General features: G+C 36.8%; 2 long non-coding RNA genes across 14 annotated transcripts in view; both read right to left on the reverse strand.

The window, feature by feature from the left end:
- LOC135300542 (uncharacterized) overlaps nucleotides 1-7,048 on the reverse strand; it is a 197,586-nt gene extending 190,538 nt beyond the window's left edge. For 10 of the 13 annotated variants that reach the window (XR_010362377.1, XR_010362368.1, XR_010362363.1 and 7 more), the window contains exons 1-2: nucleotides 3,892-6,900; nucleotides 2,587-2,665 (exon numbers count right to left, since the gene is read on the reverse strand). This is a non-coding gene — a long non-coding RNA (uncharacterized LOC135300542). Of the gene's footprint in view, nucleotides 1-2,586; nucleotides 2,666-3,891; nucleotides 6,901-6,921 lie in introns of those variants that run through there. The other 3 variants (XR_010362378.1, XR_010362362.1, XR_010362360.1) reach the window with 1 other exon arrangement.
- Nucleotides 7,049-12,686: 5,638 nt separating this feature from the next.
- Nucleotides 12,687-21,025, reverse strand: part of LOC135300667 (uncharacterized) — a 152,828-nt gene continuing 144,489 nt past the window's right edge. The window contains exon 4 of the long non-coding RNA XR_010362442.1: nucleotides 12,687-12,804. This is a non-coding gene — a long non-coding RNA (uncharacterized LOC135300667). The remainder of the gene's footprint in view (nucleotides 12,805-21,025) is intronic.

Genomic DNA, 21,025 nt, shown 5'->3' on the forward strand with positions numbered 1-21,025 from the left:
ACTTTTCATAGTATGATGTGTAAGGTTTTAATAATGGTATTCTCAGAAGGCTATAGTAAAGGAAATGTGTAGCCAGAAACATGCTAAATAAGCTGCACAATGGAAATATTACATCAAAGTGCTTTGTAAAAAAGCAAATTAACGTTCTGCTTTCCATGGGAGGTGTTCTAGGGAACTGTGATTTCAGAGAATAAACTTTCAGAGACATTTAAATAAATAAATAAATAAATAAATAAATAAATAAAGACAAGCTGGATTTTATTTCTGGATAGCACAGGAAAAAACAAAAGGGGAATGTTTCTTATCAAAGGACAGGGTGGAGCCTGCCTAAATCTGAAAGATCCACAAAAGACTTTAGGTGGGGAAAGTACATCCCTGTAACCTCCACCAGTTTAGAATTTCTAAATGTCATTCCTACAGAGATCATGTGAAGATACCAATCATTGTCCTACTCACAAGAAATCCAGCAAGAGCCCTTCCTCTCTTTTGTCTAAATCATGAAACAATTAGAAATTAATTAAAACCAGTTTATTTACCCATTATAATTGATAACAAGAAATATTAATACCTAGGGCAGACTGGCAATGTTAAAAAAATGACAAATGAAAGCCTTCTAGTGGGGCTCCAAGTTCCTGCATTCTTTTTAAATGCCTGCATACTTGCCAGCTCCCTACCAAAAATATCATGATGATACAATGGAAAGTTGATACAATAATAATAAAGCATTCAAAAATTCCTTCGGGAAATTACTTCAGTACTGATGAATGAAATCCATAAATAAATGTTAATCCCATTACACAACATGGTGAATTCCCAGCAATGTTGCATTTGGTGCTGAAGAAGAAACAATCCAATCATTATCAAGAACTAATATAATTCAGGATAAGTAAAAATGCTCCAGGCTAACATGTTATACTGTACTAACTTTATTCAGTATGCCATTCCAGTTTGTTACCAGCTAAATTTATAGACAAACCAGTACTTCAAAGTGTCCACAAATTATTGTCTTCTTACCATAATGGAAATCTCATCTATTCCCAAAAAAGGAGAAAAGACAGCACCTTTTCCCCTTTGGAAAAATCTACAGAGGTTAGAACATATTTATTCTGGCACATGTTCCTGTTCTCAAAGAGTAATGAAACACCTTCCTCTGAAAGGCTCATTTGAACAAATATACTTCCTTTGGTCAAAACCAATCAGAACAAGAATGCAGTTTTAAGGCTACAACTTGATCTAAGATCAGTCAAAATAGGTTCAGTTCTCCAGCAATAGCAGATTCTGTGATACTGTGAATGTACATTTACAGTTTACCAAATTACTTTCACAGTTCCTTACATGCTATATGTCTACTGAATCTGTTTGCCCCTGCTTATGGTCTAACTTGGCTTGCCAAGTTAGAGATTACAGCAGTGTATGTAGTGATATATTTGTCTAAGAGCAATTTTCACAAGAAATATACAACCTATTTGAAATTTATTTTCTCCTGCTCTCCAGAAATCTGCATAAAGATACAGGAAGGACAAGTTATTGCTACGTCAGCTAGTAGGGAATAAAACCTACATACTACTAAGTCTTTCATGGTCAGTGTCCTTCATTCCCCAACACAATTTTTATGTTTATTTCTAAAATACTTGTAGTAGTGAGTAGAATCAAACATGCATTGATCTTACAGTGATAAAGAATGCATAACTTCTGCATGAAATCTGTTGTGAAAGCACAAAGTAGTATTTTAATTTCCTGGGTGCTGTGTTGGTCTGCTTCTGCATTTCTGCTAACCAAAGAGACATTTTGATGTGCATGGCTCACCAGCAGTTTAACCACGGTGTTTTAACCCATTGGGGCAGGGACAGTCTTGCTCTCTAGACCTGGCCTGGTGCCAGGCTCAATGGAATACTTGATCCATGAGGCTGGGTCCCAGAAACTTCAATACACAAATAATAAATAGCAATAAATAACAATGGATGATCCAAAATACCAGCTCACATCAGTGCCCTGTGTATACTAACATTTCTACATTTTTCACCACCAGTAGAGCTGAAATTGAGCCAGTAATTGTGGGAAATTTTAGGAAAGTATGTCAAACATAGACAAGATAATAGTGTCTGTCGCCCTTTTTTTTTTTTAAACAGGATTGTAGGGTGCCATTTTTATTGTCTATCAATGACTTCCAGATTGTTTACTCAGTTCACAAATAAAAATTTAAATGATTATGAGAGCAAGTGGTTAGAAAAAGTCACGGAAAACTGGAAAAATACCAGAGGATTTATTTAAAATGTAAGTAGTATCAAACTTCAAAATACAAAACTGAAGTATTCCTGACAATAAATATTCAATAAATTGATGAAAATAATCCAAAACACTATGACAATTCCCATTGTCTTGCAAAACAATAAGCAGCCACCCAAGAAGCAAGCCAAAATAGTTTGTTTTGTAGCTGTAGAACCTTTTGTTCTATCATTTAAACTGATGGACCATCCACAGCCAAGTTATTTAAGAAGAGGATGAAGGCAATTAATTCAGAAATTTCAAACTCTAATTTATGCTACTTAAACTTGTGCATTTACTGAAGATCAGATGGTGTCTTACCAGAGCTACACTTAGGGCAGATTTTATGATAAGCTTGGCACTGATGTTCATTCAAAAATGCTAAAGGTTCTCCTTTATCCTGCATCAGAAACAAAGATTGAATTATGATACAAGCAAAGGAACACAAGGAAACACAATTTTCTTTTCAATTGCACTGATCTGGTTGTCTCAATCATCTAAATTAACCTGTTCTTTTAGCTAAGAATCAAACCAAGGGGTAATAAAAATTTGTTTTGCCTGCAACATGTCCAGAATTCATGATTTGGAGCAAGGAACACAATGTGGACTTTGGAACACAAAATGTAGAATGGATAACAGAGCATTACTCACAGCCTGGCAAGGAGGACTATCAGAAAGTAAATACAGTTGGCATTCTTTATCACTCCAAGTGATACAAAATTCTTCCAGTGTCGTGGATTGTAGAAATGTTCATGAGTCAATATGGAGTATTTTTGTTTATGACTTCTAACTAAAACCTTTGACAGATTTTCAAGTGCTATGATAGAAGCTGTGTTTACTATGGTTTAACATCAATTTTTCTAAGAGGTTCACAAATACAGCTGGTATCCCATTAAGTTGCTTTCAAAAGAGGTATAAAGGGTCAATATGTTAGGAACAAGTCACTCTTTACTAAGAATTGATAGCAATCATTAAGCCATAAGAGCATATAATGCTGCAGTATCAAAATATTTATTTCCCGTAATGAACTTTTAAATTTTGAATTACTGCTATGAAGCAACACTATTGTTCAAACAGCATAATATAATGAAAAAAATTCTGACACATTCCTATCTTTCCTTTCTGGAAGCAGTTTCTTCTTTCCTTGCACTTTCTTTAGACTTATACAGCTTTGGAACAGCTACTTCCAGCACTAACACAAATTAATAGCAAAACTAAAAATATCTATATTGAAAAGTACAAGAATTACAGATACCTTAATCTAGTGCCCAGAGACTATCCCACATTTACATTTGAAAATACTAGTATATGCCTTCTCATGATCTTGCTTATTTGGAAAGTAATGTATCTGGCAATGTTTCTTTCACAGGCCTTTAAAGAAAAATTAAAATCCATAAGCTAATACTAAAAGGAAATAAGGAAATACTAAAAAAAGTCTTGCTATAAGTGCAAATGGTATTTTGTCATCCACCTTTATTCAGAAGGGTTTGCTTCATGCTTCACCATTTTAGGAATATAGGATAGAGGGACATTGCATAAAAGTCTTTGAACTATGATATGCTTGGTGAAAAACTAATATTTAATTGATGCAGATGTTGTTAGGCTTTTAAAACTAATTAATCTTACAACATTTGGCATTTCTTTGGTCATCTTTGCAATGAAAAATCAGTGGAAGACAATTCACAGAAGCCGTTTCTTCATCTGTGCAGTTTGGAAAACAGCAATCACTGCAATCCAAAAGGCATGGAAAATGATCATGAATAGAGTCAGGAATTTTTCTACTATTTTCAAAAGCCTTGTATAGGACTGATTGTGAACATGAGTAAAGTCAAAGAAAAGCTATGAAACAAAATCTGGAAAATTTAGGTGAAGTTCACACACATGAAATTGCACAGTATATCTCACTTTCGATATTATGCCAATACTGTTCTTGGAAAGAAATGTTTACAAGGAAAAAGAGAAGGAAAAAAGTCATTCCATATGAACAGAAGGGACATGGAGTGCATAATGTGAAAGAATCAAGTGGCTGATGGGACAAGAGGTTACTACTACTGCAAGCAGAACTATGTCCCCATCAGGCTTTCAGTCTGATTTCTGCATGGTTTGATCTGTTCTACTCAGAGAAGAAAGCAAACCACACCAAAATGAGTTTTTACAGAAAATATATTTATGTTTTCCTTAAAGCATGACAGAGACCCTCTATTTGCAATGGGAAGGCAGCGTATCACTGAATCTGAGAAATAAACTATATTTTATCCAGGAAGTAGATTCCTTTTCACATCAAGTTATTAAAACAATGTGAAACACAATAGAAATACTTAAACACCTTAAGATAAATTAATTCTCAGGAGTTTTATTGTAATGGGACCAGAAATAGGGCAAGATGACCCTGAAAATCATAACAGGCTTAAGTGACATAGAACAAATACACAAATTAAGTCCCACATTTTCAGAGATGCGGACATTAAAAAAACCCTCTGGAACTATGTTGCATCTGGAGGCAAAAGGCCTCTGAGAGAGACTGGGGTAATTTGTTGACATTACATTAATTCTTTGAGTAATTGCTCCAAAATCCAGGGACTAAATGACAAAAACAGATATACATCTCTCAGGAAAGGTTGTGAAAAAATTATGATCAGCCAGAATGCCAACTTTGGGCATCCCATCTTATGACTGACAAAACTCCACAGTATGTAAACAAGCCCTCATCTCAAATATCCAGAGGCAGACCTCAAGGGAGGCAAGGAGTGTGTACACCAAAACCTTTCCTAAACTACTGGGAATACTGGTGATGCAAGGTGCAACACCCATATGACTTACTCAAATGAAAAAAAAATTATAAAAAACCCCAAACAAAGAATCCTAAACCAAAACTCTGAGATATCTCAGCAGTAGGCAAGCTAATAGAAACAGTATACTCAGGAGCACAATACAGGAATACAGTATTTCTTGTAGATGAGGTAATTACTAGAAATCAGCAAGGCAGGAACGACTGGATTTAGGAAACAGCTGTATCTGATTTACATGGGACCTTGTCAGGGCCTTATCTTGAAGGTATATTAAAATTCTATGGTTGGCACAGCAATCTACTAATAAAAAGTTCCTTTATTATCATTAAAAAATAAACTATATAGGTAGCAAAAAGACAGTAACATACTGGAAAATATTTTTAAAACCAAACCCAACTGAACAAAAAACTGAACAAACACAAATCCCAAACAAAAACCAAACAAACCCAAACATCTTAGCACACATTTTCAATGCAGAACTAATGCAATGGAAAAATCCGTCTGCAGTACCTACCTTGTCTCTTACCTCAACTTGAGCTCCCCAAACCACACTTCTTTCAGGTTTCCTGGTTGAGCTTTATGGAAAAAAAAGCTCCCATACTAAAAGATACCAGTGGTTGGTATACCATGGTATCCTGTCTTCAACTGCGGGCAGTCGCAGCTTAGTATGAGGTGCAGCAAAGTCTACTCAGTAGGTGACCACAGAAAGAGCTGCCCCAACATGAAAAGCTTCTTCCTGCCTTCAGAAAGGAAAGGCTGGTTTATCCTTTAAACACAACCCATTACGGTGATAACGATCCCTTTCAAAACTTTTTCTCTGATTTATTATTGCAACTTTTTATATCCTTGCAAGGCACATAAATAGCTCATGGGTGTTGGATCCTCATCCTTTAAATGTACAGTTGTTGCAAGAAGTGGACTTTGGGGGAGTTTTGTGTGTGTTTTTGGGTTGGGGGTTGTTTGGTTTGGTTTGGTCTGGATTTTTAGTTTCTTTGGTTGCTTGGCTTTTTTTCCTATTTCAGTTTGATGGCCTTTTTTTTTTTCCCAAGACATGGTGCCTCCTAAATTGCTGCAATTTTTGCTCAAGTAGGGAGACATCCAGGCTGCTTTCAAAGGACCAAGCTGGGATACTTGGAGCAGTTCACCTACTTCAGCAAAGGTCTCAGCTGTCCTACTCTGAGAAGCCCATACCCAGCTATCTTCCCTGGTTGTTTCTGACTGAGAAACATAGGAGGGAAAATCCACTGTTGCTGATAAGCTGCCAGTTTATCACCACTAAAGTGTTCTAGTTCTTGTTTTAAGCTAACTCAGGTATTTCAACATTTACATTACAGCACAGACATGTCTTTCATAACTTCTGGACATTTTTTCACATGAAAGGCTTAATGCCTTTTTTTCTGCACATAAATAAAAGCTGGAAAATAAGTATAATACTCTAGGGTGAGTTGTGTATTTCTGATGGTAGCTTTTTAGTGGGATAAACACTAATCACTTCATTTTTTTGTTATTTGACTTAATCATTTTCAGATTCAAAAATAACATTTTGTTTTCTATAGTGGGACTACTTGCCTTCTCTGTGCTTCTAAGGGGAGGAAGCATGTTTTTAAAGGTTTTTTATAAGCCTAATGGAGTTTGTTAACATACATATTTTGTTGTATCCTGTCCTGTCCCCTATTATCCACCCTGGCCAAAAGCCTCTTCACAACCTAGCAGTGCCCACAGGTTTACTTTTCCATCTCCTAACATTTGTTTAGCTTTCCCTTGTGGTAATCGTCACAGTTACTAAAAATCTCTGGCCTATTTACAGTGTGCAGTTACCTCCTTAAATCGACATTTCACCGTGTCACTTTTGTCACAAATCACTTACAGCGCTGCACACAGGGTTCAGAGCTGCCGAAGCCGCTGGGCTGTTCCACCAGATGCAGATGGACTGGGGCAGCAGCACGGCTTTCTCCTGCGTCTGCACGGCGTGTCCCGCTCGTCTCTCGATCAGGGTGCGAGCTGCCGGTGTCCCGGTGCCCACGGCGGCCGCACGGGTGTCCACGGGCCGGGCCAGGCCGGGCTGCCCCGTGCCGGCCACAGCCGGGTACAGGCAAGCCCCTCAGCCCCGGGCAGGAAGACGTGAGGGGAAAAGGGGGAGGAAAGGCCCTGCCAGCCCCGAAGGGAGAGCCGGAGGAGGGACAGCAGGGGCTCCGGCTGCCGGATTGCCCTGGAGAATCCCCTCCGGAGCAGGGGAACAGCGAGAGCAGCAGCGGTCAAGAGGGCTGGCACGGACTCACCGCAGCAACCCTTGCTCCTGCACCAGAGGCAGACCTCAAGTTCTGCCTTCACCCCTGGCAAATACCTCCCTGTCTTTATCTTGACACTCAAGCTCTTTACCCACCCGCCCCCACCCCAATTTACTCCTTCCCATCCTGTGGAAGAGGAAGAGTGGGAGCTCAGCTGGGTGAACCTCTAGCCGGCGGCCCACCACATTGAGAAATTTGAGAAATGCTGTGTTCTTGCACTGCCTGGAATGATCTTAAATCCATTTTTACATTGAATCACTGATTTGATAGCTGTCTTGTCAGAGGTGTGCCGAATACTATAAAATTAAAGCCAGCATGTTCAGAAAACAGGCAGCTTAGGTAGTATGATGGAGATGGTGACTTTAGACAAGCCATCAGTCTGGTGACCCAAAACTTAATAGTCAGCAGCAACTGACAGGTAAATAGATAAGAAACTGATTTCAAATAGGAAACCTGTGAGTTAACTTCCCACAGGGCACAGACACATGAAGATTAAACTCAAGTAAACACAAAACAGGGATGTTTCTCACTAAAACATAAAAGTGTAGTAAGCAAACGAAGAGAATTTGATTTGGTAGGCAACAAATTTTAGCCCTGCCGAGGCAGAATACAAAGTGACACTCCAACTAACAAGTTCATTTTAACTTGTGTCTATGCTGTTTTTAATTTAATTAATTGAAGAACTTCCATCAGCTTGAAAGGGACTAGGATCAAACCCTTGAGAGAGCGATTGTTTTTGAAGCATTGCAAGCACTGAAAATTATTGCAGTATTCAAAAATTTGTTCTGATTGTTCTTTGGTGTCTCCACCACTACCATTCTGTTAATTATTTCTCAATCTTTTCCTGAGTGAAAACAACAAAAATTAAGGATGTATTTTTTAAAATTGATTTTGTTGTTGAATAGAGAATAATAATTCTTATGGATCAAACTTTTAAAGGCTGGTCTAGGCAGGAATTTTCCCAGGGATTTTAAGTTAGCCTTATTTAAAATTACCTCAAAGATGAAGCACAGAATTTTAGTTTATTTTAAAGACATTTCTGAAAAGAAAAAAAAAAAAAACCAAAAAAACCAAGAGTTAATTAAATTATGTCTGTGCATTTATGACATCTATATATAGATGCCAGTTAACAGAATTTGCATCTTCCTGAATATATGCCAAGAAAGTAAGTGATTCTGGAAACCCACTTATACACAGATTTGCTAAAGTGCCATGCAAAAAGCTTTTATTAAAAAAAGATCGAAATTGCTCATATCTTAAAATAACTGTAGCACATGATGTAAAATATACTATAGTCAGTGTGATTTTTTTGAATTTCAGAAGGTAATTAGGCCCCCATTCTTGGAACAAGAGCCCTGTTATTATGATTACCAGTGAACTATAAAATTTTCTCTTCACAGCTTTCTACTTTGTCAGAGATAATCCAGGAAATATTAGTGTTAGAGCCTGATTGCACATAGAACATTTTTTTAGAGGCTGACTTGTCCACCTGTATTAAAAAGACAATTCTTTATACTTATGTGTGCAGGATGATGCTTGAGTCAAGAACATTAAGGTGTGCTTTGATCTGGACACAGATGAGAGCTGGGCAAAACTTACAAACCACAAAATTTCCATAAAATGTTTGATAAAAGTTTCAGCTTGAAACTTTACAATTTCAGGCCAAACTAAGAAAGAAGATTTGTTCAGAAATAAGTTTGTTTTGATTGTTTTAAAATGGAGGAAAGTGATTGAACCCAGTCACTTACAGTGAAATATAGGCAGTTTTTGTTTGCCAAATGACACAAGAACCCACCATCTCCAGCACAGCTATGTGGATATTCTAGTGATTACATGGGTACTTCAACCTCCTTTATTCATCCCTTTGCACATTGTAGAAATATGTAAGTAGGAATAAAAAACAGACTAGACACAATAACTCGTGTGATGCCACTTCCTGGGTAAAGTGTCCCAACCACCGACATTAAATTTCTTTTTTTTCTCACAATTTCTTTGAATAATTTACATATGTGGAAAGAAAACAATTTATTTTACTAGCAGCATGTTTTTGTTAGCAATTGCTGAACGTCTTTATTTTCTGCTCAGTGAGACAAATACACCCTTAACCTCCCAAATTAAAGCCTTTAAAACAGTTTATCAATTATTTTGATTGTGTAGTTGATCAAGTAATGTATGACAATGAGATTATTTACCGACTACTATTGATCAGCCCCTCCCTGCCTGAATATGCAATAATAGAAAAAGCAGTTCAAAAACAAACAGCAATAAACTTAATATAGAAACCTAGTTATCTTTGTCCAATCAAAGCTAATCTGAAAAACATGAAAAGTTTCATTAATGGCCTTGCCTCTTGCTTTATATTTTGCATTGATTTAGCCCTTGAAAGTCATTCAATTTGGATATCTCACATAAAGCTCTGATGGTAGGACAAGGCAAAGTTTGCAGTGGGATTTCTGAGCAGATATCTTCTTGTGAAAGTAATATGGAGCAAACAAATAAAGAAAGGGGGACCAGCCTGAAATCTCTTAAGCCAAGAGATTTGGATTTTCCTAAAATCACACATAAAAATTGCATTTATCTGCTAGGTCAGAGTTGAGCTGTTGAAAAGTGAAAGCTGAAAACATTGTAAGCAAGGGCAGTTGTACTTACAAAAACCGCTCCAGAGAGCAATGGTCTTTGTGTGCTATGCTGGAAGAAATTAAATAGGTTTTGATTTTTTAAAATGTTTATATTGGAGCCTGTAGCATTAGGGTGCAGGCAGATGTGCAACCCAGCCTTTGGCTAAGATTTTGTTCACTGCACATATACTGAACAGAAATAAATGTGCAGCTGCCAGTTCTATGATTTCTTAGTGAATTTGTTTTACCTCTGTTCAGCACAGTATGTACATTTATTTGGTATGGTTTGTTAGTTATTTACGTTTGTCAAGACCATCTAGGCAAACTCAGATATTGTCTCCATAGCTACAATCTGTACATTACTAAAACTCTCCCCTGACCCAGGCACAAATGCTTATTTTCAATATCTTTGGGCTTTCAAGTGGCAGGTTTTCATTAGTTCTTCCAAATTCAGAAAACCTGACTTTTAACATGTATTCATTAACTTTTGCAGGCCACATATTTGCAGTTTACACAAAATATTGCTGCTTCATTTGAGGTAAAGAAGCAGTGAAAAAACCCATATGAATGGAAGTTTTGTCCCAGTCTAAGCAAGCTTTGCACATAACAAAGACTTCCAAAAGTGAACTGTTACGTATCAGAACCTGGAAAAAAGCATAACCAAGCCCAGAGAAACCCAAATGTTTGACTCAGGAATTATGGACTGCAAGGCAATGCATGGGATATCATAGTCTTTACTAGTTAAAAGCAAAAAACTTTTCTGTGGTATACCCAGAAGCATCCTTGCACACAAACAAGTTCAGAAAGGTCATGTCTTCAAAGGTTTCAAGGTGAGAACCACAGGGAAGCAGATCTTTATTTGGAAACAGGGTAGCATTTGTTACACCTAAACTGTTTCAATGCACCTTGGGATGCAATCCAAAGCTACTAAACTATGACCACAAACCGCAGCACATCCAGGAGATTGTGTCATAGCAAGAGTCTATTTTCAAATTAAGTACATGAGGTATTGAAAGGAACATAAATGTCCTTTTTATTTTCCAACTATATCTTTCAATGACTTACCAGTTCTATCTAGAGCAATCACACAAGAATGTAGCAATACAAAGTATATCATACAATCAAGATTTATTTAATATAATGCCAGAAACGAACTCCAAACAATCATGCATTCTTTCAGCTAATCTTTTCATTCATATTACTCTTACATAAATCTCTGAATACTGTCTTAAAAAAAAAATGTTTTAAGCTCCCAATTTACAAACTTTTACAATTTTTGTTATTAAAAAAAAAAAAAAGTTGAATACAGCAAAAGAAACTGCCTCCAGAGAAGACCTCTGCTAATGCAAGCTGATTGTTTAATCCCAGTCAGAAAGCAATTCAAACTCTAATGAGTTGGGTTTGGCCTGAGTCTTGCTCCTAAAATTAAAAGACAATTCCAGAACACTATTAGCAGAATATTCTTACCATCAGAGGAACCTTTTCCAGCCTAAATTTAGTCAGGGTTTTTTTTTTTTTCTGGGCCAACATTGTCCTTGAGCTTAAGCACCCCTTTTCTGACCCTAGAATTCATCTCTGCCATGCTTTTATAAAGGTCCATTACACATTTTGTTTATGAGATTAAACAACAAGCTCTCTAATTTCTTTCCTAAGGTTTCGTTTTGATCCCCATATCCATCCTAGTCATAACAATGGAGATTTTGATTGAAACAATTCAATATTATTGTAATTAAGACCAAGCTATAAATGAACAGAAGCTTAAGTGTAGGCTCTGAAACTCTATTTGGACAGCCAAGAGGTCGCAAACTGAAAAACACATAAAAAGATCGCAAATTGAATCAAGTTTTCTTGGGTGGGTTATGATGAATCTTAAAAGGAAACAGTATTGTTGCACCCATATTTTACAAAATCTTTACTGCAAAAACAAAATGAATAACAATATCTTGGGTTTTATTATTGAATGTCCTTTAATATTGAACATATCTTTATTTTTTGTAGAGGTTACTGTAATTTACAGGCTTTCTACAAACTTGAAAAAGGACAGGAAATGAGGAGTGGGATTTCTATAGTTTATGACCGCTCCACTGTAATGCTTCCAGCATCTCAATTAGGTCATTGTACCAAGGAAAGGGTGAAAAAAATAAAATTGAAAGGCAATGAGGGGTAATCTTGCACTGAAGTCTGTTGCTTTGGCTTTGCACTAAAACTCTTCTCAGAAAACACCATACCCGAACTCCATCTATTTTCATCTGACATTCTTCCCCACATCAAGCTTCACAGAAACCCCTTGCTAGACTCAGGCCTAAAGAGCAGTAGGAGTGCAGCCCAGTGAAGACCTGAGGTATGGAGTAGCAAAGCTCAAGAGAAAACATGGGGAAAACAGACTGTTATGAGGGGTCCTTTCTTAGAATTAGTTATATTTGTGTTTTCTCTAAATAACAGATAGATATTGTAGTACAGCAATATTTCCAAACTTAAACTTTGTTTACTTATGCAGGAAGAGGATGCGTGACAGCTCTGTGCTGCCTGGCAGGGTGTAAACCTGACATGGTGTGAAAGGACCATGTGATATTGTACAGAAGACAATAGTACTCTGCTCAAGACAGTGGAAACAATGTGACTGAGAACATTTCAATAGAGATATTACTTGCTCTCTAGCTTTCCCCTTTGGTTTACCCAGCAAGCAGCCCTCCAGGAGTCCTTTCTGAGTCACCATATTCTTCTCACTGCAGCTCATGGATGAGTCGAGTTCAAGGAGAAACCTTACACAGAGCCATGTCAGCTGTGCTGCTCCACAGTGTTGACAGACTTTCTGTGGCTTCTTTGATACTTCCATTGATTATTCTTTGAAAATTTACATTTTTAAGAAGCAGCATGGAAAAAAATCAAAGAGGAAAGAAAGGTGAAAGGGAGGAAAGAAAAAGACAAGGAAACTTTTAACAACAGTAAGATTGTTGTCAGCCAGGAGTTAAACTAAAACCAAACAGAAGTAGAGCAGTTTTTGAGTACTTTAATATGTGCTTTGCTAAAGAAGCAAAAAAAAAAATTTAAAAAAAGAAATTTTATCATTAGACAAGTGTTATTCTGTTTGTGGAAAATTATTTTTGCGGATTGTTTTAATTTCAGAGAAGTTTAATCTTTTCTCTAAAAAAACTAATTTGTTTTCATTTTGAAGTGACAACTTTGTTTAGAAAATTGCCAAAGTTCAAATTAAAAAAAAAATTTAAAGGCTTGACCAGATAAAAAGTTTTGCTTCTTCCTTGTTTCTATGTTGCTCCTCCCACAATTTAGAAAAAAAAAAAATCTACCCAAATTAGTTTGAAACAAAACATTTCCCCAGTTTGGCAAAAAAACTGAAAACAAAACAGAACTGCATCAAATAAATCAAGTATGAGGTAAAAATAATAATCGGTCTTTCTTTCTTTCTTTCTTTCTTTCTTTCTTTCTTTCTTTCTTTCTTTCTTTCTTTCTTTCTTTCTTTCTCTTTCAGAGCAAAAAATCAAGAGAGCAGGAAAAACTGTCTGCATAGTCATTTGCATTTTTCTTACATCTCTAACCTTTTTTTCCATGGTAGTTGCACTGCAAGAAGTGCACCATGTCATGCTGGATTCCAGCTGCCTAAAAGTTAAAGTGTTGCTTGTGTTTTGTCACCATATATTATCCCATCAAGTAACACATAATTGATCAAGTACTGAAAAAAAATCTTAATTGCACCTTTGCCCTTGTCCCACTTATATTGTTTGTGTCATTCAGTGATCATTAACTTCTCAAAGTGTGGACAAACTTTTGCTTTTGCAACCCAGAGAATAAAAAGGAATGGGAAACAAATTAAACAGTCAACATATTTTATAACATTATAATTTCTTACTACTTTTCTACTTAATGTCTAATTTTGTTCATGTGCACACCTACGTGCTTGAGTTGTGAAATTCAGCAGAAGCCTTATATTGACTGTACTTCTTCATCATCTTTATAAGGTACACCTACCAACTGCCAGTTAATAATTTCTTAACATCATGTCCACCTACTTAATTTATAAAATACAGAGTTATTTAGTACTTGCATAAAGCATGTGTAGGAGACTTTAGCTTAAAAGTCTGACACACATGAAAACATCCTTGATTCTCACTATTTTTCTAAGCTTGAAACTGAATTCAGATCTGAATTTGGCTGTTACTTGCTGTGAGAACTGAAGTTCCACCCCACACCCTGTGACACTTTATGGTAGAAATTCTTTTGAATACCTGATATCAAATGTTTGTCTTCTTAAAACTAAAGCTACACACTATAAAGAGATAGCAAAAATATCTATGACTGCATGAACTTCTGGGGATTTATTTATGTGTACACATGTATGTATAGAATATAACCCTATATGAGACATTATGATTATAATATACCTTGTCTTGGTCTAAAGGATATATTGACCTCTCCCTATATTCTACAAAGATCTCTGCTCATGCCTTGGCAATAATAATTGGCAAGTCAACTATGGAGATCCCTTGGGTTACTGAGTTAAAAAGAGTATGCAGTATCTTTTCTGATGATCCTTATGTTCTCTGGAGATATATTTAATGACTGATTTTTAACACCATGGTGAAGAAAACAGGACAAACTTGATGGCTTTTGGCTAATTGTGTTTGATGGTTCCTGTAGGTGTACCTGCTGCCTGCTGTTTTGTGAAAAGCAGGAAATGCTCAGGAAATGCTCAGGAAATGCTACAGGAGCAGGAAGTCCCACCCCCACTCCCTTCACACAAGGAAACATACATAAAACCCTGATTTGGGCTAGATAGTATATAATAATCCCCTATCTTATCAGTAGTGATCTCGCTACACAGCAATAGCTCATCTGAGTGAATTATCTCTTAAAATGCAGCCAAAACTGCACATATTCTTACTAAGTGTTCCTGAACAAGGGAAAAATATTTAAAATGTAAAATTACTGTGTTTTGTTCCACATTAAGAAAAAATATGTGTGAGATTCCCCTCCTTCCTGAATGATTTTTTAAATAGCTTTCCTTGTCACAGCTGAGCTGGAAAGGCAAACTTTTATTATTTTCTGAGCATTTACTCAGCCTCACATCTAACTGAAAAATTAAGGATTTGAATGCAGCTGGATTGAGAGTTGGACTGCTGAAACATTTAACTGAAGTACTGCCCTTTTCTGGAATCCAACACATCCCTGTAAGACCATAAACAAGATGAAATCCTTACTCCATTTAAACAGAGAGAGCATTGCCATTGAATTCTCACTGATTTCAAAGGGACCTGAATACCATCCCAAAAGTCTTCAATATATGTATAAATATCTACTGCTTTGCTCTATGTTCTCTTGACCAGTTCCCTTAACACCACAGTAAGAAACACAGCAGAGAAAACCAAACTGCAGAAGGTAAAACTCTTACATTATTTAACCCTTCAAATGGCAAAAAAGCCTACTAAAGAAAAGATTCACTGGAGTAGATAGGAGATGTGAAAGATCAAAAATAATTATTGGGGGTTTTTTACATTGTATTAATACTTAGACATATCAATCTTCATTAGAATCTCTGTGCAAGTTCTGCATATTCACAGTGCAAGAAAATATTGTCTCATAAGAGACTAGTAAAAGCAAAACACTTTTAAAAAAAGGTCAAAAGAAAATAGAAGAAAGGTGGAACTAAGAAGGTTATCTGCATTGTAAAAATGGAAATCCCAGATTCCAAGTGATGCCATGATTTGCCTGAGGTTACCCAATTTAAGAGTGCCAGAAGTAAAAACAAAATCAAATTTTAATGGGTAATGCATTCAAATCCTAGTAGCTAATCCTAAAAGTATTTTCTCAATATTTCCCTTAAAACAGTTTACACAAATAAATATATATTTTAAATCATGTTAGCACTGAATGTGAACATGAGAGTAAAAAAATACATTGATTACAGTAGTTTCAGGATTTTGTTTAATTATTTTTTAAGGTCTATACTACCTGGAATCCTTGGTATGAGACAACAAAGTTTTGCTTTGCCTCCACCATTCCTGTAGCTAGTAAATTACCATTATGTGTTAATAATTCTTCTTATTTGTGATGACATGCAAGAATGAGAAACTGGGTATTGAGGCATTACCAGTGCTTAATGGAGAATTCCTAATGAATGTTCAGCATAACAATTAATTGAAAACTAGTTTCTTCCAAGTCTGTCTAAATTCTTTGTACTTGAAGGGAATGGAGTATATTGCCATCACCAATGACAAGAGATAGGCAGACTGAACTGAGCAGTGTACAGGGAGCACTACACAGCTGGGAAATTCCATATCTATGCAGTAACATATCTGAAAGAGCCTTATGGAAAACTGCTTGTCTTACTTCAAATTTGTCTGCCATGCTGGGCTAACAGGCAGCCCATTTATACTCACAAACATTGATACTCACAAAGTATATCTGTGATGGCACATATACCAATATTCATAACAGTACACCAAAGACTTTTAAGCTTAATGGATACATTTCTTTTTCAGCTTTCCATTTTTCCTTTTTAACTGCTATTTCTAACTTATTTGCTGCCACTACCACCAGAATTCAACCACTGTTCTTTCTTCACAATCAAACTTCAAAATCAGTATCTTAGGATAATTTCTTTTTCTTCTTCTGTTAGCTTTTCACAGAATAGCAATATGTTTGCAACACCAGCATAAAAAGTTAATTTAAGTTTGTTATCGGAATTGTTTTTCAACAGCAGCACCTCTTAGATACCGTATGACCTTAAAACCACAACTGATGTTTAAATTCAAATGCTGTTTCTTTATTTCTCTAGAGAAACTGTTTCAAAATGTAGCCTCTTCTCAGAAGCCATAGCAAAAAAATTGTTACTCTAAAATAGACAATCATAGGAAGTAAGTACAAGGACAAACTAGAAAGCATAAGCATGTGGATATATGTACAAAGAAATAAAACACAATAAAGAGAACAGATCTACTGGGTTTTAATTAATGGTAACTTTTAAAACCTTAAAATTACTCTTCAAATCCATGAATAACAATCCTTGGAGTAAAAGTCCTTTGAGTATTTTTTTTCTCTGATCAGTATTCAATATCTGAGAAATCACTATCTGTGGGGAATGGATTCATGACTTAGGGCAAATGTTATGCATTTAGAAACCAATTAGCTTCCTATTGAGGTATGTTCCAAGGTATGCCCTCAGCAACAAACAGGAAAAATTTTTGGAGAAAACAATATTAGACCTCACAACATCTCTCTGAAGTGAACGTTCCTGCATCTGATTTTCAGTCAGAAATTAGATGGGTTCTTCAAGGTAACACCGAATGCCTACTGGTATTCAGAGCATAGTTCGTATATACTCTGTTTACAAAGATGTCCTTTCACTGACTGAAATGTTTCTGTAGTGTACCAGATCTCTTAGAATAGAGTTTAACATTCACATGTGATTTAGTACAAGGATTCTCTCGCTGTTGTAGTACTCAGTTCAGAGAAATGTATGCATAGCTTTATTGCCTGTGATATACCATGCAAATAATTTACTCTAATTTTTCTTTATCTTGCTTACATTCACAGCTCACTAAAATGAGAAAGAATGTGGGATTAGCCTGAATATGGATCACTGAAAATTTCAAGTTAAAAACCAAGCACAGGAATTGATGCAACTTGAGAGGCAGAGTACTTCCTGGAAGAGGTAGAAATGAACAAAAAAAATGTGAACTTCTCAAGTGCCATTTACTCCAACACCTTTTTAACACTATCTGGAGTAACTTTTAGGTTCAGAGACTGCTTTATGTAAATAGTTCTGTGTGTACAATGTGTATGAGCACACAAAAAAAGACGCAACTCAGTCTGTGGTATAGCTAAGTTTCTATCCAATTATAGAAGATTCAGCTACTGGCAATACTTTAGCCTATCTAATAACTTATATTGCATAAACATTATAACTTGAAGCCAATTTAAACTCCCACTACAATTAGAAACACACTTCCACTTGTCATCAATTTTTTCTGTTTGTCTACATCAGATACACATTGGTTAACTAGTATACCTATTATGAAAACAACAATGAAAACTTACATTACAAAGGAACAGCAATGACTTTTGATTAAATACTAAATTAATTTTGGTTCACCACATAAAAAAATTCTCATACTTCCCTCAAAAAAGGAACAGTAGGTGAATGCAAAAAAAAAAAAATCATAACTATTTAAGAGAACTCTGGAGAAAATTAGCATATCCTACTATGCTATGCTTTGGAGCCCTGCACCATCCTACTGATGTTACTGTTATGCTTTGAAGCCTTACACCAAAGTGGCTGGAAAATTCTGTCGTACATGAAGTTAGAATCATAGAATCGTTTATATTGAAAAAGACCTTTAAGGTCATTGAGTCCAACTGTTAATCCATCACTGCCAAGTCCACCACTAGATCAAGTCCCTAAGTGACACATCTACATATCTTCTAGATACCTCCAGAAACAGTGACTCAATCACTTCCTCAAGCAACCTATTCCAGTGTTTGACAATATTTTCAATGAAGAATGTATTGGTAGTAGCCAATCTAAACCTCAACTGGTACAACCTGAGGACATTTCCTCTTGTCCTATTACTTGTTACATGGATGAAGTGACCAACCCCACCTGGCTGCACCCTCCTTTCAGGTAGTTGTAGAGAACAGTAAGGTCTCCCTTTTCTCCAGACTAAACAATCCCAACTCCCTCAGATGCTTCTTCAAGTATAAGATACAAAACTGAACACAAGATTCAAGGCACAGCCTTATCAGTATCAAGTACAGAGGAACTATCAATGTCCCAGTCCTCCTGGCTTCACTGTTGCTGATACGGGCTAGGATGCCATCAACCTTCTTCAGAACACTGTTGGCTCATGTTCAGCTGCTCTTGACCAGCCCCCCACACCTTTTCTGCCTGACAGCTTTCCAGCCACTCTGTCCCATGCCTGTAGCTCTGCATGGGGTTGTGATCCAAGTGTAACACTTGGAAGTTGGTCATGTTGAATCTCATCCAATTGCTCTCAGCCCATCAATCCAGCCTGTCCAGTTGCCTCTGCAGAGCCCTCCGACCCTCCAGCAGATCAACACTCCTGCCCAGCTTGTCATCTGCAAAGCAACTCAGGATGTACTCAGTTGTGTGTGTTTCGTGACTGCAATAAATCATAAAGCATTCTATCCCATAGTATTGATTGCTGCTAAGAATGCTATAAAATGTTTTTTAAAGATAAAAGTCATGATCCTAACCTTAGTGGTCTGCCACATTGAGGCTTGTGCTAAACTTTGTATCTAGGAAAACCACATTCTCTGGAGAAAGGAAATGACACTCAAGATTGAACATTTGAAATGTTTGGAGTGCTCTTTTTAAGAGTTCATAGTCCAGCTCAAGTTTTCTAACCCAGACTAAACTCAGAATCCCAAAATATAAGCACAGAGAATCACAGACTGTACAAACTCCTCTTTGAGTAGGCCAGACAAGCCAGCGTAGATGCTACTCTCTGGATTAGCTAATGTATTCTGACTCTGAGCTTATAAACCTCCTAAACCAAGAACACTACATGATTTTTGGACTGACTCAGTTTTTGTTTTGCCTCTTCTTGAAGACATTACTCTCTCCCTACTCCAGTTGTACACAAGTACCCTTTCTTTCAAAAAAAACCTGAAGACAATTAGGTAGTCTGTATACCAGAGGATGTCACTGTGGTTTAAACACTCCCTTCTTTCTCTTCTCCTCTGAACTGAGGAGAAAAAAGGATGAAGTAAATTCCTAGAGTCAGATACTGAGACACATGATATAGGAAAGACACCCTCTGCTCCACTTTCCTTCTCCCACAAAGATGTACATAAAGAAGAGAACAATAAAGGCTCTGCAAGAAGAAATTGATTTGGACAAGCTTTTCTATAACTTTTAACCGAAGCCTGTAACTCTTTATGAACCCAGGGCCAGGCAATTTGTTTTTCCTTCTTTTTTTTTTTTTTTTTTTTTTTTACTTTTTAAAATTGTTGTGAATTCATATAGTTTACAGAGTAAAAAGTCACAGTCTTTGTGGTCTTACCCTTGCCAGGAAAAGGAAAAATAGAGAAGATTTATTAGGTGGGGGCAAAGATCTGACTAGGCCAGTGTCCTTCCGCTGTCACTGCCCTTAAGTTGAGGTAGAGATGGGATTATTTTGCTCTGCTCTGTGAATCACTATATTTCTGTCCACACTGAATTAATCTGCTGTTTTATTGACCAGTCATTCAGTCTTGTTGGATCCTTCTGAAATTCTTCTCTCAGCCTTGCCCTGCATACCCCAATTAACTGTCAGCAGCCTGTCATCTCCCAGCTCACCCCTTTTTCAGGTCAGGTAATTTTTCCCTGATGATTCATCCACACAAGGCAAATTTCATTAAAAACCACAAGAAGTGCAAACTACCCAATTCACCCTCCACTATTGACCTCTCTTTTTGCAAACCTAACCTTTCAGCCGGATGCTGATTAGCATGAAGCAGGGCTGAGACAATAGCAACAGAGTTTTGAAAGGTGCAAAATAAAACATTCAAACCATTATCCAGCAGTCTGGCAATTAAATTATATTGTAAGGTACTCAATGAGCCATACTTTCCTATTTATAAGCAGCAAGTCAAATAAATAGTTTTAAATAACGAGAAATGCACTGGAAGAGGAGCAAAACATTTTGAAAATGGATTAGGGAAACCTAAACAATCCCATAGGCAATACTGCCTTTTTCCCAGAATATGCCAGCCATAGCCTCTGTGGTGAAACTCCTGAAATAGCTCCCTGTCCAGTTGCAGCACTCATATTTCATATCCAAAACTGCAATGAATGGGCAGATCAGTCTGATGTCCTTAACAACAAGTTGTCTCTTTCTGGCTGCTATGCCCTCTTACAACATTACAGAGAGAGTGCTTTGCTCCAGAACTCTCGAGAGGTATACGCCTTAGACCAGCTCCCCTGAGGATCAAGTTCTCCACCAATATGGGTTTATACTGTGTTTCCCAAGAGTCTGGTAAGTGCACTTTCCATCAGCACCCACTAGCCAGGCAGTGCTTCCCTGTTCTTAGGCTCATGTTAAGTAGT

This window comes from Passer domesticus, chromosome 1 (assembly GCF_036417665.1).
Source record: "Passer domesticus isolate bPasDom1 chromosome 1, bPasDom1.hap1, whole genome shotgun sequence".
NCBI classification, from domain to species: domain Eukaryota; kingdom Metazoa; phylum Chordata; class Aves; order Passeriformes; family Passeridae; genus Passer; species Passer domesticus.